The sequence below is a fragment of the Rattus norvegicus genome, chromosome 2, assembly GCF_021556685.1.
Source record: "Rattus norvegicus strain SHRSP/BbbUtx chromosome 2, alternate assembly SHRSP_T2T, whole genome shotgun sequence".
In the NCBI taxonomy this organism is placed as follows: Eukaryota; Metazoa; Chordata; class Mammalia; order Rodentia; family Muridae; genus Rattus; species Rattus norvegicus.
In genome coordinates this window covers 222178128-222204642 of record NC_141535.1, presented here as the reverse complement: position 1 = coordinate 222204642, position 26515 = coordinate 222178128, and the positions used below count along the sequence as shown (strand labels likewise).

The 26515-nt window shown below is 43.5% G+C and overlaps 1 pseudogene; it reads left to right on the top strand.

The window, feature by feature from the left end:
- Positions 1-13051: 13051 nt before the first annotated feature.
- Pbdc1-ps2 (polysaccharide biosynthesis domain containing 1, pseudogene 2) lies at positions 13052-15381 on the top strand (annotated as a pseudogene).
- Positions 15382-26515: the final 11134 nt, after the last annotated feature.

Here is a 26515-nt window from a genome sequence, read left to right as displayed (position 1 = left end):
CAGAATTCTAAATAGCTGATGTTGTAGAGCCTCAGAAGGTGCAGGAGCACAGTCCTCGGGCCTTTAATGTGGGCCTCGTGTGCTTCCCCAAAAGAGCGCATTATAGAAGCCAAGCAGGAAGCCAGAGGAGTGAACAGTGAGGTTGCTAGAATACAGCCCTCATACAGTAGAGGAAATGATGCCTAGCCTCTGTGGTTTCTTCCTCTACGATCAAATCACATTTTAAGAATTATCATTAAACTATTAATATACTATATGTAATAATAAATCATATTCCAAATAGTAGGATATGCTACCAAATCCCTAACACCATGACCAAGGCAACTCTTATAAGTGACAATATTTAATTAGGCTGGCTGACAGACTCAGAGGCTCAGTCCATTATCATCATGGCAGGAAACATGGCAGTGTTCAGGCAGGCATGGTGCTGGAGGAACTGAGGGTTCTTGTTCCAAAGGCAAGCAGGAGGAGACTGTCTTCCAGACAGCTAGGAGGAGGGTCTCAATGCCTATCCCAACAGTGACACATGCCTTTCAACAGTGACACCTCCTAATAGTACCACTCCCTGGGACAAGCATATTCAAACCACCACATTCCACTCCCTGGCACCCATAGGCTTGTTCAAACACGTGAGTCTATGGGGGCCATAACTATCTATTAGCATAATGCAAAGTATATTTAGTCTAACTTCAAAAATCCAAATAGTCTATTACAGTCTCGGCAATATCTAAAAGTCCAAAGTTCAAAGTCTTTTCTGAGGTTCTTGCAATCCTTCAACTATAATCTTGTATAAAATCAAAATCAAAAAAGCAGATCACATGCTTCCAACATATCATACCACAGAACATATATTACTGATCCAATATCATCCTGAGTGAGATAACCCAGTCACAAAAGAACACACATGGTATATACTCACTGATAAGCGGATATTAGTCCTAATGCTTAGAATGCCGAAGAAAAAATTCACAGATCATATGAAGCTCAAGAAGAAGGAAGACCAAAATGTAGAAGCTTCATTCCTTCTTAGAAAGGAGAACAAAATACTCACAGGAGGAAATACAGGGACAAAAAGTAGAGCAGGGACTGAAGTAAAGGTCATCCAGAGACTGCCCCACCTGGGGATCCACCCTATATGCAGCCACCAAACCCAGTCACTATTGCTGATGCCAAGAAGTGCTTGCTGACAGGAGCCAGATATGGGTGTCTCCTGAGAGGCTCTGCCAGAGCCCTATTGATACAGATGAGGGTGGTTGCAGCTAACCATTGGACTGAACAAGAGGACCCCAATGGAGGAGTTAGAGAAAAGACTGAAGGAACTGAAAGGGTTTGCAACCCCATAAGAAGAACAATATCAAACAATCAGATCCTCAGAGCTCCCAAGGACTAAACTACCAACCAATGAGAACACATGGAGGAACCCATAACTCTAGCCGCATATGTAGCAGAGGATGGCATTGTCCAGCATCAAAAGGAGGGAAAGTCTTTGGTCCTGTGAAGGCTCATTTCCCCAGTGTAGGGTAATGGCAGGGCATTGAGGTGGGAGTGGATGGGTGAGAGTGGGAGCATCCTCATAGAAGAAGGAGGAGAGGGTATGGGAGAGGGGGGAAAGGGGATAACATTGGAAATGTAAATACATAAAATATCCAAGAAAAATAAAATTTAAAAAATCATAGCAAGGAAATACTGGATCAAAGCAAGACCAAAAATCATCTGGTCAAGCTCCAAACTCCGAGTCTCCATGACCAATGTCAAAGAGTTCTTCAGACCTCCAATTCTTTTCATGCTTGCTGACTGCTGTTAGCAGATTTGGCATTCAGCAGCAACACACTTCTTTCTCTTTGGCTAATTCCAATCACTGCTAGCAGCTTTCCTCAGCAGGTATCCCAGGGCTCTGACATCTCTAAGATCTTGGGTTCTCCAAGGCAATTTCAACCTTATAGCATCTTGATCCAGTGTCTGGGATCCATACATGATCTTCTGGGCTCCTCCAAAGGGAGCTTCCTTAACTTCTCCAGCTCTGCCCTCTGTAGCACTCTAACTTCTGGTTGACTCTACTGTTGCTGCTGTCCTTGGTGATCATCCCATGGTACTAGCATCTCCAATTTGATGGTGTCTTCTGCTAGGCTTCATCCTCTCATTTTGTTAAGTCTCAACTTCTTTGCATGACCCCTTCAGTTCTGGGCCATCAACTACAACTGAGGCTGCACCTCTACCAGTGGCCTTCCATGGCCTCTCATGGTGCAGAGCCTCAGCTGCTCTCCATGACGCCTTCATGCCTTCAAAACCACTACCACCTGGGTGACTCTTACACATTACCAGTCCAACTGCAGCGTGAGGAACCACCTTGGCTATCTCTGGAACACAACTTCTTTATGCTCTCTGAAAACACTTTCCAGAAAATTTCACCTCAGTAATACTGGTCTCTTCTTAATCACCATTAATTTCTTAGCTCTGGCTAACCAGCATCAGTGGTCCCAGTAGTCCCTTCTTGACCCTAAAGCCAGAGCCACATGGCCAAAGCTGCCGAGTTCTACTGCTTGCTGGAGCTGGACCATGACCACCTTGTCATCAGCTTTCGGCTTTCCAACTTCTTCCCTGTGTAAACTTGGCTGTCCTGAAACTTGCTCTGTAGATTGACCTTGAACTCAAGAGATCGCATGGCTCTGTCTCCCAAATGCTGGGATTAAAGGCATGTACCACCATGCCTTGGCCAAGGCTTTTCATAGCCACTATTTCTCAAGATCCAGATCAAAAGCCAGTATCTTCCAGCCTCAAGATCTGGATCACAAGCATACCCTTGATTTCTGGATTATAGTTCATTCCAGAAGAAAGTCCAAATGAAAACAATAATCAGGTAATAACACACCTAACATGACACAATTGTTCCTTGCTCAACTACAAACACATAAAAAATAAGCTTAGCTGGGTGGGATCTTGTCCAAAGATCACTACTCCCTTAATCTGTTTAATATCCTTGAACACAGAATTTAGCTCAATTTCACTTCCTGGTACCTCTTTAATACTTGAACCATACATTTTGTAGTTTTTCTTTTTAAGCTTGCTACACTTTATTAAAACACAATTTATGAGAGTAAACCAAAGGACAAAGCCCATGCTGGCCTTTTTTTGAGGCTTCCTTTGTCAATGCAATTAATCTGATTCTCTTTACCTAGGCTTTAGCCTCAGGCAGACTCCAAACAAGGACAAAAAGCAGCCACATTCTTCACCAAAGAATCACAAGAACAGTCTCTAGGCCATATACTGAAATTCTTCTCCTCTGAAACCACTTAAGCCCAGTCCTCACAGTTCAAATCACCGTCAGCACCAATGGCTTCCATATTCCCACTAGGATGGCCCATTAATCTTCACTTAAAGCATTTCACTGTTTCCTCCAAACAAAACCATGGTCAGGCAAATACAGCAACTCCCCACTCCTGGTACTAACCTCTGTTTTAGGGTTTCATTGCTATGAAGAGACACCATGACCAAGGCAACTCTTATAAGCAACAGCATTTAATTGGGGGGGGGGTGGCTTACAGGTTCAGAGGCAGTATCCAGGCAGGCATGGTCCTGGAGGAGCACATTCCCTTCAAACTCTTCCATTTATCCCTCCTAGAGACATTGTACTTTTACATTGATTGTTATGTGTTTGTACGTGTTCTAAAACATAAATACAACCTGCTCGGTCTGTAGAATATTGTATGTATGTTTTCAGAGCTGACCATTTTGTATTGCAGAGACAATTGGTAAGCTCTTCGCTGGGTAAGACTATTTCGACCTGTATTAGTTGCTTATAGTTCTTTGTGTAGGACTGAGGCCTCCTGAGCTTTCCCCTTTGCTCAGTAGCCTGTCCATTGATGTCATCCTTGTCCAGCTCATGTTCAGGCAGCCATGTTGTTGAGACTTTATCCGTGTAGCTTCTGACATGACATTCCTAAGAAGTACAATCTCACAGCAAACTCCCTGTTCCTCTGGCTCTAACACTCTTTGCTCTATCTCTCCTGGAGAGTAGGGTGGGGGTGGGGGCCTGAGCCTTAGGTGCAAGCAATGTGTTATAGATGTTGCCACTGGGACTAAAATCTACAACTCTGCATTTTGATTGGTTGCGGTTTTCTGTAACTGTCTCTGTCTGTTGCAAAGAGACGTTTCCTTGATGAGAAACAAGGAATATATTTTTCTGTGGGCATAAGGACAAATATTTTGAATGTATTTAATGATTATGCTGGTTTAGTGAAGTGGAGGTTGTAGCTTCGTGTCCAAGGTCCATGAATTCACTAGCCTTGGGAAGTTGGTAAAATTCCCATTATTAGGCATGATTTCCTACTTGTTAATCAGGTCTTAAGTCCAACTAGACAGCTGTTGATTACCACCAAGGTATGCAGGTAACTTCTGTACCCCTAGGGTTATTGTGCTATGCTGGTGTCATAGTTGGGTAAGAGTATTGTTTGCTTCCTTCCTTTGGAACCTTGCATGCCGCCTCTGGTAAAATGAGAGCTAGTGGTCGAGATGGGGCATTTGGATCAGGTCCAGCCCAGGCGCCTCTGGGCCTTGTGTGTGAAATGCATGGAAATTCAGCTAAGGAAATCACAACCAACACACTTTAATTAAGGGCAATACAGGCTGAAGAGATGACTCAGTCAAGAAGGTTGCGAGCTGTTTTTCTAGGTGACCACAGTTTGGTTTCTACCACCACTGAAGCTTGTCACAGGCTCCTGTGTCACCAGCTTCAGCTGATCCAAAACCTTCTTCTGGACTGCATGGGCACCAAACTAAAAAGGTCCCCCCCCCTCTCTCTCTCACACACACACACACACACACACACACACACACACACCTACTCACACATATACTCACGATCTGTAAAACCTCCACCTGTTGTTTCTCTTTCTCTTTGAACCCCCTTCTCTGCAGAGGCGCATACAGGCTTTGCTCTGGGACCCAAGCACTGTACACCCAAGACCTGCAGCAGCCGGCTCTCCTCTGCAGAGCGTGACCATCAGCTTCTTGAGTAGCAGTGGTGGATTCCTTCTCTTCAACTCTTACCTCACTTTGTGATTACTACCTCATGGACACGCTCACTGCTGGCTGCTAAGGGTGGCAGGCACCTTCGTGTGTAAGCTCACTAAATGCTTGACAAACAATGGTTAGAGGTCGGAAAACAAACCAATTCTTTAAAAGTGATGAACATTTATTGTGGGTTTTTCCTTCTCACTTAAACCACTTAAGTGTCCAAAGCTACTATTTTTGCATCATTTTAAAGGCTTGATTCCTGGTCCTGGGGAAATGAATGTCAGTACCCTGCTTGCCACACAACCATAAGGACCTGAGTTCAAATCCCCAGTGCCCATTTAGAAGCTAAGTGCAGCTCCACATCTGTAGCCTCTGTGTTGTAGAGGCAGAGACAGGAGGATTCCCTAGAGCTTGCTGGTCAGCAATAATGAGCTCCAGTTTCAATAAGACACTGTCTCAAAAGATAGCAACTAAGGAAGACTCTGACATGACCTTCAGCCCTCCACATCCACGTTACACAGGCATACATAGACACCAGCATGAACGAACGCCCAAAACATACACATTAAACACACACACACACACATACACACCATACACACACACCTTACACACACACACCATACAAACACACACCATACACACACAATACACACACATCATAATACACATACACACCTTACACACACACCATACACACACATACACACCTTACACACACACCCCATAGACACACACACACCATACAAACACACACCTTACACACACACACACCATACAAACACACACCATACACACACAATACACACACACATCATAATACACATACACACCTTACACACACACCATACACACACATACACACCTTACACACACACCCCATAGACACACACACCATACAAACACACACCATACACACACACCTTACACACACACACACCATACACACACAATACACACACATCATAATACACATACACACCTTACACACACACCATACACACACATACACACCTTACACACACACCCCATAGACACACACACACCATACAAACACACACCTTACACACACACACACACCTTACACACACACACACCATACACACACACAATACACACACACATCATACATACATATACACACACACACACACACATACACACCATACACACACACCTTACACACACACACCATACAAACACACACCATACACACACAATACACACACACATCATACATACATATACACACACACACCATACACACACATACACACCTGACACACACGCACACCATAGACACACACATCACACACCACACTCACACACACACACCATACACACACATACACACCTGACACACACGCACACCATAGACACACACAACACACACATCATACATACACATACACATCTTACACACACATACACCATAGACACGCACACCACACACCACACTCACACACACACACACACACACACACACACACACACACACACCCCACGGGTTAAAAATAAAAGCTTGATTCTTATTGCTGTTTGTTCATCCTCAAGTATTCTGACATCTTCCATTTTCTCTGTCATCCTACATATTAGAAACACCCATCTTTAGTAACCTCTTATTTTCCTTTCTTAATTTTTAGAACATGGCTCAGTTATCTTGATGGTGTCAGTCTTTAGCTAGGCATGGTGACGCACGCCTGTAATCCTAGCGTTAGTAAGACTATGACAGGGAAGTCACAGCATGAGGCTGGTCTGTTCCTCAGAGGCAGGCCCTTCTCCAGGAAGGCAGGAGGTAAGTTACAGAGCGGGGGTGGGGGGTGGGGGCAAAATATGGAGGGGAAAGAGAAAAGAGGTAGGGGAAGGAGAAGGAGGAAGAAAAGAGCAAAGGAGGAAGGGAATAGGGAGAAGAAAAAAAGAAATTCTTGATCTCTGGTTCTGAATTCAAATTTCAGTCGAGATTCTACTATTTAGAAATAATCGTTTAGGTAACAGGAACTTTACAGAGTAAGTTCTAAAGTCGGACGCTAGATGGCAGTGTCTGTAAACTACACTCTTTCCTGGGACTTGGTGTCTGAGAGTGGCAAGCGTGGCTGTTTAGGTGTCCTATGGGAATGGCTTATTTGTGCTTATTCTGGTTCCGGTGGTGTATAAAAATGTGTGCTTATTTAGGCTGTTAACCATTTTTATGTTGTTTCTTAAAAATTGACTAATTTTTTTCAGACAAGATTTCTCTCTGTGGGTAACAGGCTGGTCTGGAGCTCACTGGTGTATAGCACAGGCTGGTCCGGAACTCATGGTATAAACAAGGCTGTCCTTGAACTCACAGCAATCCTCCTACCTCAGACTCCCAAGTGCAAGGATTACAAGTGTAGACCACCAAACCTAGGAAAAAAAACGAATCCATTTTCTGATTAGCTTACAAAGGAACCCTATGGTGCTTCATTCTTAAAAGTAAATTCTGGGGTTGGGGATTTAGCTCAGTGGTAGAGCGCTTGCCTAGCAAGCTCAAGGGCCTGGGTTCGGTCCTCAGCTCCAAAAAAAAAAAAAAAAAAAAAAAAGTAAATTCTTTTTATATTTTGTATGATCATTAATTTTCATAGGTAAATATTTTCTGACGTTTTAAAATAAATTTAATTCATGGCACTTTAAATAGACTTGTGTGTGTATTTTTTTTAAATAACTAAGCCTTTTCCATTTAAAATCACAGAGGTACAGAAGTGAGACCGTATGACATAAGAGTAGAAAGACATGCTTCTCCTAATTTAATATATATTACAAGAGTTTGGACACAGGAAGTAGAAAATAAAGGGGAATACTTCCTTGGAACACAATTATTCTAAGCACACACACAGACCTCCAGAGGCTGAGACAGGACGTCAGAGCAAGGCCAGCCTAGGCTGGGTAGTAAGATCCTGTATCAGCACATAACTGAAATAATAAATTTGCTGTTCTATGAGCCTTCTGTCTACTTTTCTTAGGAAGTTAAACAGTCACCAGGCATTTAATCCGTAGTAAACAAGTAATCGATTAAAGAAAATATATTTTACGATAGTTAAAGCAAAGAGTTTCCAATGTGAGCTGTAAGCCAGCCCCAATTAACTGTTTGCCTTTCTTTCTTTCTTTTTTTTTTTTTTTTTTTTTTTTTTTTTTTTTTTTTTTTTTTTGTTCTTTTTTTCGGAGCTGGGGACCGAACCCAGGGCCTTGCACTTCCTAGGCAAGCGCTCTACTACTGAGCTAAATCTCCAGCCCACTGTTTGCCTTTCTAAGAGTTGCCTTGGTCATGGAGTCTCTTCACTTTAGCCTCAGGCAGATAAGGGCAAAAAGCAGCCACATTCTTCACCAAAATACTATACAAGCAGTCTATAGGCCACATACTATAGTTTTCCTTCTCTGAAACCTCTAGAGTCAGCCTTCCACAGTTCAAACCGCCCTCAGCACCAATGCCCTCCATCTTCCTGCTGGGAAGTGCCACTTAAAGCACTCCACTGTCTTCAAAATCCACGTTCTTCTAAACAAAAACATGATCAGGCCAGTCACATCAACGTCTTGGTCCCTGGTACCAACTTCTGTCTTAGGGTTTCCAGCACTGTGAAAAGAAGCCATGACCAAGGCAAACATTTAATTGGGGCTGGCTTACAGGTTGAGAGGTTCAGTTCAGTATCATCATGGCTGGAAGCATAGCAGCATTCAGACAGGCACGGTGACAAAGGAGCTGAGAGTTCTGCATTTTCATCCAAAGGAAGCCAGGAGTAGACCATTTCCAGGTAGCCAGAAGGGTGACAAAGCCCACCCACACAGTGACACACTCCTTCCAACAAGGCCACACCTACTCTAACAAGGACACACCTCTCTGTGCCTTTAATGCCACTCTATGGACCAAGCACGTTCAAACCACCACACTACCGAAAGCAATCTACAGTTCCAATGAAATTCCTATCAAAATTCCGACACAATCCTTTACAGACCCTGAAAGAGCAATATTCAACTTCATATGGAAAAACAAAAACGAGAAAGCTGGAAAACAATCTGTACAATAAAAAACTTCTGGAGGTATCATCATCCTTGATTTACAGAGCAGTGGTAATAAAACCACGTGGTACTGGCATAAAAGCCAACAGGTTGATCAAGGAAATAGAATCGAAGGACAAGAAGTAAATACACCTATGGACACTTGATTGTTGACAGAGAAGCCAAAACTATACAATGGGAAAAAAGAAAACACCTTCAACAAATGGTGTTGTTCTAACTAGATGTCTGCATGTAGAAGAAGGCAAGTAGAACCACATTATCACCCCGCACAAAACTCAAGTCCAAGTGGATCAAAGACCTCAACATAAAACCAGATACACTACATCTATCTAATATAAGAGAAAGTAGTGAACAGCCTTCTGCATTGGCACGGGAGACAACTCCCTGAACACAACACCAAGAGCTCAGGCACCAAGATCAACAAGCAGTAAATGGGACCTCGTGAAACTGAAAAGCTTCTAGAAGGCAAAAAACAAAACACCAGAAGTGGAAAAGATCTTCACCAACCCTACATCTGACAGAGGCTAATATCTAAAATACATTCAAAGAACTAGACATCAACAAACCAAATAGCCCCATTGAAAAACGGGGTACATTTCCTGCAAACTTATACAGCCACTTTGGAAATCAATCTGGCAGTTTCTCAGAAAACTGGGGATAGTTTTACCTTAAGAAACAGCAATATCACTCCTGGGCACACATCCAAAAGAGGCTCCACCATCCCACAAGGACACTTGCTCAACTACGTTCATAGCAGCTTTATTTCTAACAGCCAGAACCTGGAAATAATCTAGATGTCTCTCAACCAAAGAATGGATAAAAGAATGGTACATTTACACAATGACATATTACTCGGGCCGTTAAAAAACAACGACATCTGTATTTGCAGGCAAATGGATGGAACTAGAAAACATCATCCTGAGTGATGTAGCCCAGTCCCAGAAAGACACACATGGCATGTACTCACTTGTAAGTGGACATAAGTGGATGAAGTACAGAATGCCCAGGGTACAAAGCAGAGACCCAAAGAAGCTAACGAGGAAGGCCCAAGGCCAGAGGAGGGGCACTTCAATCTCACTGAGAAAGGGAAATAGATTAGACAGCAAGGGTGGATGGATGGAGGGAATCAGCTGAGAGAGGGGGTGAGTGGGAACAAGAGGGTTGAGATGGGGGGAGGTCAGGACAGAGGGAGAAAATACTGGGAGAGACAACTGGATTGGGGGTGGGCATCTCTGGGATGAGCAAGAAACCTCAATGGACAATGGAAACTCTGTGGAATCTGTGAGGGCGACCTTAGCTAAGACTGTAGCAATGGGGGATGTGGACCCTGAACTGGCCATCTCCTGATAGCAGGAAAGACTTCCAATGGAGGGATTGGGATACCGACTCAGTCACAAAACCTTTCACCCACAGTTTATCCTGCCTACAAGATGTGCAGGGGAAAGATGGAGCAGTCTTTGAGGGATGGGCCAGCCAATGACTGGCCCAGCTCGAAACCCATGCCACGAGAGAGGGAGCCCGCTGCTGGTGCTATCAATGACATTCTGCTATGCTTGCAGACAGGAGCCTAGCGTGTCTGTCATCAGAGAGGCTTCACCCAGCAACTGATGCAGTGACCCCCACACAGCCAAACATTAGAGGGACCTTAGGGAATGCTGCAAAAGAGGGGTAGGATGTATTGAGTCAGAGGGGTCAAGGACACCACAAGAAAACCTACAGAATCAACTAACCTGGGCCCATAGGGACCCACGGAGACTGAACGGCCAACCAGAGAGTATGCATGGGACAGTCCAAAGCCCTCTGCACATATGTAACAGATGTGCAGCTTGGTCTTCATGTTCCTAACAGTGGGAACAGGGACTGTCTATGACAACATTGCCTGCCTTTAGATTCCTCTCCCCTAACTAGGCTTCCTTGTCTAGCCTCAATAGAAGATGTACCTAGTCTTACTGCAACTTCACATGCCAAGTCTGGTTGATATCCCTGATAGTCTCCTCTTTTCCTTGGTCGGGGATGGAGAGGGAGGGACTTGAAAGAGAGGAGAAAAGGGAAACTGTGATTGGGATATAAACAAATAACTTAATCAATTAAAGGAAAAAAATACTTCAGTCTCTGTGAGTCCCGATAGCCCTGCTTAGTTGGTTCTCCTGGCATGTCCTTGTGGTGTCCTCAGCGGCTGGCTCCCACAATTCTTCCTGCCCGTCTTCTGCAGGATTCCCTGGCTCTGTCTAGTGTTTGGCTATGGGTCTCTGCATCTGTTCCCATCAGTTGCTAGATGAAGTCTCTCTGAGGACAACTGCACTAGGCACTGCTCTATGAGTATAGCAGAACAGCGTTAGTAATCATTACGTTCATTCCCCCCCCCCCAGTCTTATTTGGTTCTATTCTGGCTCCTGGCCATCTAGACAGTGTCAGGCGTGGGTTCCCTCCCTCTCATCCTCTCATGGTGTTGGCGTGAAGCTGGACCAGTTTTTGTTGGCTGTGCTCGCTAGTTTTGAGCTACTGTTACCCCCAGCACATCTTGCAGGCAAGACAGATTGTAGGTCGAAAGTTCTGTGGCTGGGTTAGTGTCCCAGTTCCATCCCGTGTGGGTCTGAGCTAGGTCCTCTGCATCATGGTTGTGTAGCTGGGTATCCTTGTGGGAATCCTAACACTCCCAACAGTGGGACTAGGGCTGACTGACTCTTTTGCCTCCTCTCAGGACTCTTCTCCTCCTACTGGGTTACGCCGTTCAACCTTGATATGAGGGTTGGTGCCTAGTCTTATTGTAGGTTGTTATGCCATGTTCAGTTGATATCCCTGGGAGGTCTGCCTTTTCTTTTTAAAGGGAAACAGAGGAGGAGTGGATCTGGGGAGAGGGGAGGAGGGAGGTGAGTGGGAGGAGTAGAGGGATGGGAAAGTACATTCAGGACGTAATATGTGGGAGAAAGCTTTAAAAAAAAAACAAGCTTGTTTTTAAAGACAAGAAAAAAGTAGAACAAAGACTAAAGCTTGGAAAGGAAAGAAACTTTTTGTTGTTTTTGGAGACAGGGTCTCTCTGTGTAGACCAGGTCTGCCTCCCAAATACTAGGATTAAAGGCTTGTACCACCATGCCCTTCAGGGATGTTATTGTTCCACACGGAGACAACAGCTTATATAAATATCCTAACCTTAGGAATAGACACGAGTTTCCCAAAAAGTCAACATGCAAAATTAAGTTGCATTCCTAAAACGATGTAATAATTTCTCTGACGTAATGATATATAAGGCATAATTTAAATAGTCATCCCATTTAAATAGCTCGGAAGTAAATTATCTAAAAAGACCTCTAACAAAAAACTAACAAAAGCAGTGAAACTTTATTATGAGATACTCATGTGAGAAATGTTTTGTTCATGGCAATGGAAGCCTAATTAAAAAGAAAAACAAGTACTAAAAATGTCATCCAGTTTTCTCAAAGTCATCGGAATATAATTCCAATGAAATTATAAGCATAACTCACATCTCTCTAACAGATTCTTAAGTTTCTCTGAAGTAAGAATGTCTGAGATAATTGTGTTATTTTGTGTAGTGGTTTGAATATGCTTGGCCCAGGAAGTGGCACTATTAGGAGGTATGGTCTTTTGGAGCAGGTATGGCCTTGTTGGAGGAAGTGTGGGGTGGGCTTTGAGACCCTCCTCCTAGCTGCCTGGAAGACAGTCTCCTCCTGTTTGCCTTTGGAACAAGATGTGGGACTCTCAGCTCTTCCAGGGCTATGCCTGCCTGGATGCTGCCATGTTCCCGCCTTGATGATAATGGACTGAACCTCTGAACCTGTAAGCCAGCCCCAATTAAATGTCCTCTATAAGAGTTGCCTTAGTCACAGTGACTCTTCTCGGCAATAAAAACCCTAACTAAGACAGTTTGCTTTTTACTGCCTGGACAAAAATACCTGAGCTAAATAACTCTGAAAGTTATAGTGACTCCAGTGTTAGAGGACTCAGCCCATGTCTCTTGGCTCCCATCTCTGAAGTGAATCTGGGCATCATGGTGCAGAAGTACAGAATGGAGCAAAGGATTGTGGCCCTAGGAGCAGAGTAAGAACAAGGGACTGTGAAGGAAACATCCCGAGTACCCAGCCCTTCAGCTGGATTCTCCACATCCTAAGTTTTCATGCCCTCTCAGGAATACCTCAGCAGAGGACCAAGCCTTCCATTCATCCAAACTTTTGTAATAATCTCCAGTCAAAAAAGGGGGGATCTTTAGCCAGACATGCTATCTCACACCTATAATTCCAGCACTAAGGGCTACCTAACCAGGCCCTACCCTTCCCACACCCCACAAATTGTGTGTGTGTGTGTGTGTGTGTGTGTGTGTGTGTGTGTGTGTGTACACAGACAATATTGTATCTTATGAGAGAAAGAGAGGCAGCAGAGTGGGTATGAGTCTCTACTCAGGAACTGTGCATCCCTGGGGCATCTGGCCTTGAATGTTTCTCTCTGTGTGCTTGAGGTTTCTCAGCTGGAAAATGGGGAATAAAATGGTCCACTGTGTAGTTCTGTTGGCACACACTTGGCAACAAGAGCTTGTTAAATGGTAGCTGTTGTTATTACTGTATTTTCTCTGGCAAAGCAGTTTTCCAAAGAAAACATAAAGAATCGTCTGTGCCTATTCATCATAGACAAAGAAGGACAGACCAAAGAAAAGAAGATCAAAAGTCCGACTTGGTAAGCCAAGGTGTTCATTGTGGTGACTCATAAGAGCACGGATGACTCCAGGCAGTTACTTACACAATGGAAGGGGCAGCATGACTCACCTAAAGTACTCTGAGGAACTGAGGTGGCCATGTTAGCAAAGTGTCCCAGCAGCTTAGGTGACTAGTAACACTGTTGCAAGCACGAAGAGTGCCGCGGGCAACTGTCAGACACCTATACTACTGAAGAGTTCCACTCCATTGTTTACCTCCTACACAACCAGAAGATGAGGAATGACCTTCTGATCCCTCAGAAAGTTCTAGAGCCCTTTAGGTTCTGTGAGTGTCTGCCTCCTCCACAAGAGGCCTGATCTTGTGCAGGTCTTCTGTGGAAGATCACTGTTCAAGATGGCAAATCCAGCCCTCAGAAAACAACAACGTTGTAGTCACGAAGATAGGGCTTGATGAAAGTGACAAGGATTGTTAAAACAATCCTTCACAGTCAGCCGGTAGGAAAATTATCTAGAAATAATGGCAAAGGCTAGATTTGACATCTCAGGGTAAACTGAGGCAGGCAGCAAAAGGAGGTTTGGCGTTGGCGATTGGGCGGTGCTGATAGCCTCTGGAGGCCCACTGAGAGCAACAGATGATTGATGGGTCAGTACTACTGAGGGAACAAAACTAAATTATCTGGGGCAGGCAAGAATGCCCAGTGAGAAACTCTGAATTCTTTTAACTCTTAAGTGTACATGCATATAGACAGACAGACATAAATATGTTAGGTGAATGGAGCAGAGCCCCAATGGCCACATTTTATTTCTTCTCTCTGGCTTTTTTATACTTCCTTAGACAAAAATTTTTTTTCTTCTTCTTTTTCTTTTTTCTTTTTTTCCGGAGCTGGGGACCGAACCCAGGGCCTTGCGCTTCCTAGGCAAGCGCTCTACCACTGAGCTAAATCCCCAACCCCGACAAAAATTTTTTATAAAATTACCTCATAAATGAAATGTTACACAAAAGGGTAGTTACAGAAGGATGTTGATACACTTCCGGGAAAAGAAAGCCGCACTTACGTAGCGGCAAGATAGACGCTGCCTGATAAAGCAAAGAGCCGGTTTCTAGGGACGCGGGAAGAGGTATCCATCGCCCATGCTTTCATACCCTCCTGAGTCATAAGGCAATGACCCTAATATTGAAATGGCTTGGGCTATTCGAGCGATGCAGCATGCTGAAGTCTATTATAAACTGATTTCATCAGTTGAGCCATGGTTTATGAAACTCAGTAGATGACCAAATCTATTCTGAGTTCTGAAAAGTTTTTAAGACACTCAGGGTTGATGTATTGGACCCAGAAGAGCTCAAATCAGAATCAGCTAAAGAGAAGTGGAGGCCATTCTGCTTAAAATTTGAAGGGATCGTAGAAGATTACAACTATGGTCCTTTGCTGTGACTGGATTGTTCCCAGGGCTACACTGAAGAGAACACTATTTTTGTACCCAGGATTCTTTTTTTTCCTTTGTCATTGAAATTGCTCAGAACCAGGAAGGTTAAAATGAAACAGTTTCCTTCAGTGTTCAGGACAAATAAGGAAAGGAAGGAGTTGACAATAAAGAAGAGGAAACTGAGAAAGGAGCTGATAGTGGAGGAGAGGGAAGAGGAAGGAGTCAATAGAGAAGGAAAAAAGTAGAAAACTAAACAAGGGTGGAGGAAAAGAAAGCCAAGAAACAGTGACTCAGCTGAACCCACACATGTCTGTGCTGCTCGCACAGTCCCCTTTGGTTAAATGACACCCTTGTGGGAGAGGAGGCCTCAGACAGACATCTCTCTAGCTAGCAAGAGAAGCTACTCTAGGCATAATAGCTTAAACATGATTAGTGGGGTCCCTTAGTTCATTATTGTTTGATACCCTGTTTCTTGGCTGTAACTGTTGTTGAAGTAAGACATTTTGTAAATAAATTCCTTTTGGTTTATTTTTCTTAAGAAAAAAAAAAGAAGAAGGATGTTGATAGTAAGTTCAAAGCAGTGTTTCATTCTATAAGCTCATTGTAAGTTCAAAGCAACAGTTTCACATGGCCTTACTTTATCACAGTGCACATCTGTGACCTCATCCTTGGACCTGACCTAGAATGAATGTTTTTCCTGGATCACAAGTTTGTCCCAAACCTATTTCTCTTCTTAATTCAATTTATTAAAGGTCATTGTTTTCCTTATTATGCAGCCTTTACCTATTTTTCCACAAGGGGACACATTCTGTTCTTGATTCTAACTTTATTACATCCTTCTGGCAAAACAACTAAAACCATCTCCTTAAACTTCCTTCCTAAAATATTTTAATCAAACCAGGAATGCTATAAAGCCATTCATTCATCTAAACAGCATTAATTCATGGAAGTTCATCTTCATGTTGATGTGCAGAAAATTTGCCCAATAGGGTGGGCCGATGCCCAGGAATCGTTAGGCTATGTGATAGTGGCAGGAAAGACATATCAGCAGTGAGAAGCATCCTGGGATGAAGTCTCTGGGCTGTGCCTCTCCAGAGTGCACCCGCTGTAGCCATGGAAACAGTGGGCTGTCTCCAGTGAGCTCACTCGCTTGCCACACCCTTTCCTAGATGGCTTCTGTCAAAATAAAAATTAATGTAATGTTTGAAATCATTAGGTAGCTTTAGCACCAAGAAGCCCCACTTGTCATCTCCCAACCTGCCATAGTCTGGAAGTAAATGACTTGGAAAAGTTAGACATCGCTATGGGAAGGAAGAGGACTGTCCCACAGAGAGAGCATCCTGCAGAAGGCACTGCCTCAGGTGTAACCAGTCAGGGGATGGTGTCAAGACTGTGAGCTTCTCTGTAAAGTTTTGGGGGAGGAGACATTTCTGGGGAGAAATACAAAGCATAAAGGGTTGTGCTAATTTCCTAGATTAACTAGAGGAGTGTCTCAAAGCATGCCTGATGGGGCCATTTTCTTCTATAGAATAAGCGAGTCTATTTCCAATTTAGCATGAAAGAAAAAAATTAAACCTACATATCACGCGTGTGCAAACACACATACACACACATACACATACACACACACACACACACACACACATATATGGAGAGAGAGAATAGAGCGAGGAGAGAGAGAGGGGGGGGAGAGAGAGAGAGAGAGAGAGCACACAACCACTTCATTTCCATTCAAGGACAGCTTTCTGTCAATGGTGCAGAAGAACTGAGTGAACATTTAGCTTTTCAGTATCAATTGCCGTATGAAAGTGGAGGTACACAGACAGCTGCTTAATCTGGTTAAACTTAAAGCCATAGGTACAGAAGAACAAATATGACCATAAAGATGTAAGTAATAACCATTGTTTGGCATTTTCCTTGTATGCAGAAGAGAGACAGCCTATCTGTCTAAGCACCAGAAATGGTAGTCACCGAATCTCTAGGCTCAGCACCGCTCTGTGGGAATTATTGGTGCTCCCTTGTTTCCATTTTTAATTTAAGCATTAGTGATTTATATTCAGTATCACTGACATGCTATCTTGCTTCATATCACTGGGATACATATTAACTAACAGCACTGCCCCCTCCTTTGTCCTGTTTCGTTCCACATGCTACATAAAGGAGATTCCAGGATGATAGCAGACATCAAAGTGAGGGGCTTATAAGGAAATTCATTGTAAAATCCTTAGAGCTACATGTGTACGAACTAAAAGCCCAATCATTGTCCAGTATTTACTCCAAGAGCTTTGCCACAGGCCTTATTCGCTGCAGATGCTGGAGTTCGAAGACAGAGTTACCATGCCAAGTTCCAGGATAGCTTGGAACTCACTGTGTAGACTTGGTAAGCTTTGAATTTACAATCCTCCTGTCCCATTGAAATTATAGGCCTGTAACCACCAGGACTGATCTATGCCTGTGCATTTATAATAGGTAAGCATAACTTATAATCATTTTAGAGTGTGTGTTTTATTATATAATTCTTTCACTAATTTTTGTACAGTATGTTCGGATCATGTTCTCCCCTCCTCCACCTTTTCAACAGGTCTTTTTCACCTTGTTGCCCACCCAACTTCATGTTTTTTTTCTTTCCCACTCTACCTCTCTTTAAAAAAAAAAACTGAGGGCTGGAGAGATGGCTCAGCGGTTAAGAGCACCCGACTACTCTTCCAGAGGTCCTGAGTTCAATTCCCAGCAACCACATGGTGGCTCACAACCATCTGTAAAGAGATCCGATGCCCTCTTCTGGTGTGTCTGAAGACAGCTACAGTGAACTTATATAATAAGTGAATAAATCTTTAAAAAAAAAAACTGAAAATGAAAACAAGCAAAAAGCCCAAACAAAACAGGAAGTACACACACATACACACACACACACACACACACACACACACACACACACACCCCAAAAAACAAACAAACAAAACATAGAGTTCCTTTTGTGTTGGTCAGCTATACCCGGGGCCTGCCCGAGTGTGGTTGGTATACCCAGTGGGACAAGATTAGAGAAAACTGATTGTCCCTTTGCCAGAAGTATCAATTAAAAATAGCTTCTTGGTTATGGATAGGACCTTGTGTGCTATGACCCTGTCAGGTTTGAACCTGTGCAAGTCTGTATATGCTGTCATAATTTCTGTCAGTTCATTTGCACACCAGTCCTGTTGTTTCTAGAGGAGAATGTCTCCCCGGAGTCATCAACCACATCTGGCCCTTACAGTCTTCTCACCTCCTCTTCCCCATATATCTTGAGCATGATCCCTGATCCTTAGGGACCGAGCACTAGGAAGTCTCCAATTCTTTGCACATTGACCACTTACGGGTCTCTGTTAATTACCATCTACTACAAGAAGCTTCTCTGATGAGGGTTTTGCAGGATGCACTGATCTATGAATATGGCAATATGTCATTAGAAGTCATCATAATATGTTCCTTTATCATAACAATAGGTTTTCCCCAAGACCTATCTATCACCTGTCTTGTTTCAGGGTTTTGACCATGTTAACAAGTGTCAGGTATGGGTTCCATCTCATCGAGTGGCCTCATATCTAATCAAAGAGTAGTTGGTTACTCCCATAACATTTGTGCCACTGATGTACCAGTATGTCTTACAGGCAAGTCATGACTGTAGGTGGCAGGGCTTATATCTGGGTAATACTGATGACCTTTCTCCTCCAGTAATACATAGGGTACCTTCTAGTAGTGTGAATTCTAGTCAGTAGATGTGAAGCTTCTAGTTTGGCACCAACTCAATGGTTCCATGACATTTTCAGGAAATGGGACTTACCATCAGGTCATGGGAACAACCAGTAGCCTTGGCAACAGCCTGTGCTATTTGGGAGAGGGATGCATGACTCAAGATGTCCTACAACTGGTGCTGGAGGTTTTCCTTAGTGGCATAAGATGTCTAGTTGGGTCACTGTCTCCCCCCATTACACAGTGATGTATGTTATTTAAATATCATTAATGTATATATTTTAGGAAGTTTCTACAGTAGTAGGTTTCCATGTGATTTTTCAAATGCCCTCTGGCCTCCCTCCCCTTTACCCTGGCCTCCCATCTCCCTTCCCACTCTGGTTCTTGCCTCTACTTCCCACGTGCGGGGATTACAAGTACGTGGTGCCACACTTGGTTTATGCAATGCTGGGAAACTGAACCTAAGGTCTCATGCCCACTGGACAAGCACTCTACCAATTGAGCTACAACCCCTGCCCCACAATAAACTCCTGACAGTGGTTACATCGTGTGAAGCAAGGCGGGGAAAGAAATCACTCTTTGCTTTCTCTGCTTCAGTATTAGGCTGATCACAACTATGTTGCTATTGGTATTTTTTTTAACAGAAAAATGTAAGTCAAATGAGTAAAACTCTTTAGAGAATCATTGCTCATCTCCAAAGACACTGGACCCACAGCTCCAGATCTGCAGGAGAATCAGCAGGCCAGCCAGGCGGGAGTCCTCTCTTGAGGGCAAATAGAATGCCATGTTCTCTGAGGTTGAATGAATTCTGGATTCAGTGAGCTCCTTAGGCAAATAGAAGTTAGCATCGCACCGTTGGAGTATGACAGTGCTCCGTGTAAATCGGGATAAAAAGAACAACCAACATCTATTCTTTCAGCTTTGCCCTCCCACATCCTAAAGAATTTCACAGGTAGGCAGAAGTTCCTATGAATCCTAATCTTTAGACTCACCTTGTTTAGATTTTATTGTTTTTTTTTTTAAACTTTATAGAAACTAGAATGTCAGCAAAGACACAATCAAATGTCTGTTTGTTTTTCAAGACAGGGTAGCCCTGCGTGGCCGTGGTTGTCCTGGCACCATCTCTATAGACCAGGCTGGCATCGAACTCAGAGCGATCCACCCGGGCCAGGAGTAAAGGTGTGCAAAAGCAATACCTGGAACAATAAAATTTCTAACTGACATATTTTATTTAAATTTTCAGAAAGGTATGAAATAACTTAAGTGGAAGTATATAGTAAGAGTTCCCTGAAATGGCTGAGAAGCACTTGAAGAAATGTTTAATGCCCTTAAGTCATCTGGGAAATGCAAATCAAAACAACTTAGAAATCCTACACCTGCCAGACCTGACTGAGATCAAAAACACAAGTGACAGCTCATGCTGGTGAGGAAGAGTAGCAAGGAGAACACTTCTCCATTGCTGATGGGAATACAAACTTGTACAGCCACTTTGGAAATCAATATGGTGGTTATTCAGAAAATTGGGAATCCATCTACCTCAAGATCCATTATACCATACCTGGGCATATACCCAAAGAGTGCTCCATCAAATACCACAAGGACATTGGCTCAACTATGTTCACTGGGTTTATTCATAATGGCCAGAAATTGCAGGGAAATGGATGAAACTGGGGTAGGGGGAATCATCCAGAAAGACAAACACGATATGAACTCACTTATAAATGGGTATTAGCTGTAAGGGACAATCATGCTACAATCCACAGATACGCAGAGGCTATGTAACAAGGCAGGGCACAAGGATCTCCCTGGGAAGGAGAACTAGAACAGATTCTAAAGGTGTACTGGTGGGCGGGTGGGGATGGGAACAGGGCTGGACAGGTTGTAGGGGATGGTAGAAGAAAGTACTGGGAGAGACTACTGGAATTGGGAAGTGGGGAAGAAACCTAGGGCGATGAAAAGCCCCAGAAACCTACGAGGGTAACTCTAGGGGAAATTCCTAGTAATGGAGGACAGGAAGCCCAAACCAGCCATCTTCTATAACCAGGCAAGGCTTCCAGAGGAGGTGTTAGGACACCAACCCAGCCACAAACCCCTCAACCTACGATTGTCTTGCCTACAAGATGTGCTGGGGTAAAGGTGGCACAGAACTTGTGGGAATAGCCAACCAGTCCAGCTCGAGACTCAAGCCGTGAGAGGGAGCCCGTCCCTGACACTGCCTGGAGGGCCAGGAATTAGAGGGTGAACAGTCCAGAGACCTAAGAAAGAACCAACATGACTGGCAAAAAGAAAAAAAAAGAATCAATGAAATGATTCCTACTGATATGCTGCTATGGGCATAGACCAGAGCCTAGATAATCATCATCAGAGGGGATTCATCCAGTAACTGATGGGGGCAGATGCAGAGACCCACAGCTGCATCCACAGGTGGAGCTTGAGGAATCCTGTGAAAGAGGAGAAGGAAGGACTATAGGAGCCAGAGAGATGAAGGACACCATAAGAAAATGGCCCTCAGAACCAACTAACCAGGGTTCATGGGCTCATCAAGGCTGAAACTATAATGAGGGAGCCCATACGGGTCTGACCTAGGTCCTGTGCATATATATTATGGTTGTGTAGCTTGGTCTTTCGTGAGACTCCTAACTTGGGGAAGGGGAGCTGTCTCTGACTCTTTTGCCTCCTTTTGGGATCATTGTCCTCCAACTGGGTTGCTTTGTCCGGCTTTAATATGAGGAGTGAGTCTTAATGGCAATGTGGCATGCCATTTGATATGCCATGTTTCATTGATATCCCTGAGAGGCCTGCCCTATTCTGAAGGAAAGTGGAGAAGTAGAGCTAGGGGAGAGGGAAGGTACAAGGGAGGGACTGAGAGGAGAGGAGAGAGGAAAAGCTACAGTCATGATGTAACGTATGAGAGAAGAATGAATATAAACAAAAAAACCAAATGAATAGATTTCCATTCTTTAACTCTTGTTATTGAGAGTTGAATAACAGTATACTTACTAAAGGGTATGCCTCTAAATCCTATGTCCCACATGCCAGAAGCAGCATTCCATCCCATTATGAAAACCAAAAGATAATTTCTGACTAATGTCCCTTGAAGGACAAAAAGGGTCCCTGTGGGGAGCAGACTGTAATGGAATAGTATTCAGCTACCAAAAAGAATGGATTATTTTTTGATATGCATTTATAAAACAATGTCCAAGATAAAACAATAAACAAGGAAAGATACAAAATTGCATGTGCATTACCGTATGCCAATACCATAATGATAAAAAGCTTGGGTTCAGGTGCTGAGCTGCCTGGAATAAAATCGTGGCTCTTTCAAACCAGTTAGGCAGGTTGTTTAAGGAGTTACTCATTTACTAGATGCTTTAAGGGGACCAACCTACGGTCAAGGACATGGTATAAATCGGGTGTGAGGATTCAGGGGATACTCAGAATGTCCAGCGTAGATGTCATAGAGTGCGATCATCATTCTTACCATCGTATGTGAGAAAACGGGGTTGACAGAAGATGTCTGGAAAGATGCATGACAGAAATGGTAGCCAGTCAATGGACCGGCTAAGAGAACAGGAGACATGTCGTCTATACGGGGCACTCTTTGGTGCAGTTGGGATTTGATGATTTGAACAACTCGAAAAAGATAATTCTGTTTCGAGATGTATAAGCCTACATTCTTTTTTAAACGCACCTTGAAACTTGTGAGTAGCCATTTCCCTCTCTCAATAGCGCAGTGCTAAGGTCCCTACTGCTAAAGAGCAAGTAGTAGCCAATGGTGTTTCCCTCCCAGTCAGTAATAACCTTACTGGATGAGTATTTCTATTTTAGATTGAACTCAACGTTCAAGAAATAAGGTGAAGTACCAAATGGCTTAAAAGAATGTCTATATAGTCTTACGATGTGGATTGGGAGGTTAGTTAAAACGAGTGTGTCTCACTCTCATAAATACCTCCACTAACATAACTCTTACGGACACATTGTGCAACTGAGTTAATAAGTCAGGGTAGCAGTTTATAAGCACACTCAGGTTTAAGAGTGACAGGGAGGCAATCTATTTGGCAGTGTTTATAACTACAAGGAACTACAAGAAAAAAACACAGACTTTTAAAAGATTGTGGGGCCTCCTTAAGCAGTCCTATGTCTTGTCAAAGAATAAAAGTTAATGGGGAAAACTAGGAGATCTGAGTATCTGGTGCAGCATGTTAAGGAGTTTAGTAGCTGTTACTCTGACCTCTCCACGATTTTTAAAAAGAAAAATAAAAGCTGAATAAACTGAAAAAAAGTCAACAACTCTTCTTATATCCATAGAACAAATAAGATCGGGGCTAAAGCACTGTCGTTGCAGGAATATTTGATCATACTGCAACCCTCGAGATTGTGTTGTTTAGTGGGAAAACCTGTTTCTAGCTGTGGTATGGCTCAACCCTTAGCACACACCTTTAATCCCAGTGGCTGGCATATAGACACGTCCTTGGTACTTATTTAATCCCAAACAATGAAGGTAAAGTCAGTTTGTAGAAGGAAGCATCCATGTTTGAAAGTGATGTCTAATTGAGTGGCAGACAAAGTGACGAATCAGAGAAAGATTTGACAGAATAGGATATGCCCAACTCTCAGGAGAAAAGAGGCAACGTAAGAGGGAGCAGTGCAGAGGGAGAGGGGAGAGAAGAGGAGGCAGTTTTACCTGGAGAGTTTTACAGAGACAGGTTGAAGAAAGAACAAGCTAGACACGGGGGAAGACAGAATGAACCAGAGAATGAGAAGGAGCAGAAGATCAGAACTGACTGCCAAAGTTAGTATAAGACCAAGCAGAGCAAAAATTTAGAGGCCAAAAGGGAAGCCAGATTGAGAGAGTAGTTTTAGCAAGAACAGCTGAGTTGAACCAGCCAGCCAGAGTTCAGAAAGAATGAGACAGGTGAGCTTATTCAGCAATAAGTCTCAGAGGCTGAAAACATTCTAGACCTAGATAAGATTGATGGAGGCAAGGAGCTTCTGGGATTAGGCCTAGGTTAACAGACAGAGACAGTAAGCCTTTGAAATGACAATTAGTACAGGAGAATAAAAGTTATATTTGCACCCGGCCCTTATAATTGGAGATACAGACAAATGCAGAGAAATGCAGCTTACTGGGAACTAGAAAGCCATACCAGAAACCTCTTGTAAAACTAGTACAGGGATGACATGACCCATACAGAGAACCCAAAAGGATCATCGAAAACACACATGGACCTAAGAAGCAATATGGCAAGGCTCCAGAATACGAGGTCAATGTGGCAACAGGCACTCAGTTTTAGCACTAGCAATGAGTTAATAGACATAGAAGTTTAAGAAAAACACATTGTCATTTATATTAGCATCCCCAAAATAAGATGCTTAGGCACGAATATAACAAAATTTACATAGTGGTACAAGGAAAAATGGTATCAAAGAAAAATTAAATGGAGAGATGTTCTCTGTTCATAAAAATTCAGTATTTTCCAAATACAGAGACCAAGAGCCAAACATTCAATGAAGCTTGGGGAGCCTTGTGGAAGAGTTTGGGAAAGGATTGAAGGCCCTGAAGAGGTTACGGACTCTACAGGAAGACCAACAGAGTCAACTAACCTGGACCCTTGGGGGCTCCCAGAGACTGAACCATCAACCAAAGAGCAAGCACAGGCTGGTCCTAGGCCCTCCAAACATGTAGCAGTTGTGCAGCTTGGTTTTCATGCAGGTCCCCCAACACCTGAATTTGTTGCCTGCCTGTGGATCTTGTCCCCCTAACTGGGCTGCCTTGTCTCACCTCAGTGGGAAAGAGTGCCCCTAGTCCTGCAGTGACTTGATGTACCAGGATGGGGTGATACCCACGGGGAGTCTCTCTTCTCAGAAAAGAAGGGGAGCAGGGAGGAGCTGTGTGAAGGAGGACTGGGAGCTAAGGGGGGAACCTGATAATGGGATGTACAGTGAATACATTAATTAATTAATTTTTTTAAAACTCAGTAGTTTCTAAGATTTCACCTTTTCACAACTTGATCTATAGATTCTGTTTAATCCCAGTCAGGATCCCAACATGGTTAATCTGTGGGTATGAACAAACCGATTCAAAAGTTGAAACACAGCGACAGAAAGCTCAGAGGAGCCAACTATCAAAGAACAAAACTGAAGCAGCACAACACAACCCCATTTTTACTAGAAGCCACAGTCATGGGAGTGTATATGTTTCTGAATGATTTCACACTCCTGGTAGGAAGGTCACTATGGTTCTAGTGTCCTCCCTTCCAAATGGCACTGGGACACTGCTTACACACAGGTATTCAGGGACCACAGAAGTGGGCAGTCACAGGATTCCTGTTGTAGTAAAACATAAAAAAACTGGTAACCTGTTATCCCGTTCTAGTGCCGGCACCATAGGCCACATGGCATCTGCGGGATATTTTCATCTCAGTCAGCAAAGCATCTCACCCACTAAGCTCCATCCCATCTCACACTGTGAATGGCTACTCTCTGAGCCCAGCTCTCTCTCTACCCATCTAGTTCCCAAGGCGGGTTGCTACCACACCAGACATACACATCCCAATCCTGCGGCAGGACAGGACGCACCAGCCCACCGCCACATACTTTCTCAATTAAGTATTGTAACTTGATCAGATCATTCTGCATCCCACTCCCCCTTCACACCTATGGCACTAAAGGAGAGGTTGGAGTGTCACTGACGGTTCTTGTGGCAATAAGTGTTGTTTATTAAATCTCTTTTCTATTCTATAGCTTTGTCTAGCAGGGGGCTTGGATCATAGCCCTGAATAAACAGGAACCTCATAATCTTAGTGTTGTCATTGTCAAGCTATTGATAACCCTGTGTTTACCTTTCAAATTTACACCTAAGTCTTCCAACACAGACTGGGAAGTTGCTGTTATAGGAGAGGTTAGATCTCTCTTGTTCCCACAGCTAGAACAATGTTAGTACACAGCTTAGATGCATTACTCTCAAAGACATGGCATGGTACACACACACACACAGACACACACACAGACACACACACAGACAGACACACAGACACACACACAGACACACACACAGACACACACACAGTCACACACACACAGACACACACACAGACACACACAGACAGACACATACACAGTCACACACACAGACACACATACACAGTCACACACACACACAGACACAGACACACAGTCACACACATAGGCACACACACACAGACACACAGACACACACACACACACACAGACACACACACACACACACACACACACACTCAAACATGCAGAGTCACTGAATTTCCCAACTTTAGAGTCTGAACGTTTGAATAAGGCTTTGCTTATCGATAGCCCATCAACGCCCAAGTTCAAAGATTCCTTTATCTATCTAAAAAAATAGCCACGGGAAATGCTAGCTGTGCAACATTAACCACCTTGTCCTAGGGGAACACTCCACGAGGGCTTGGACATGAAATTTATCTTCACTAGTCACAGATCCTTTGCCAAACCCATTTGAGAGCCATTCATTTGGGAGGTTGTTTTGATCAATCTAGTTTGCAGCCAAGGCAGCTTCCTCTCCTGTAATCAAAATTTGGAGAACAAAGCAAGCAGAACTGGATCCTGGGCAGGGAAACACAAGGTTCAGGTAGATGAATTGTTAATGAAATG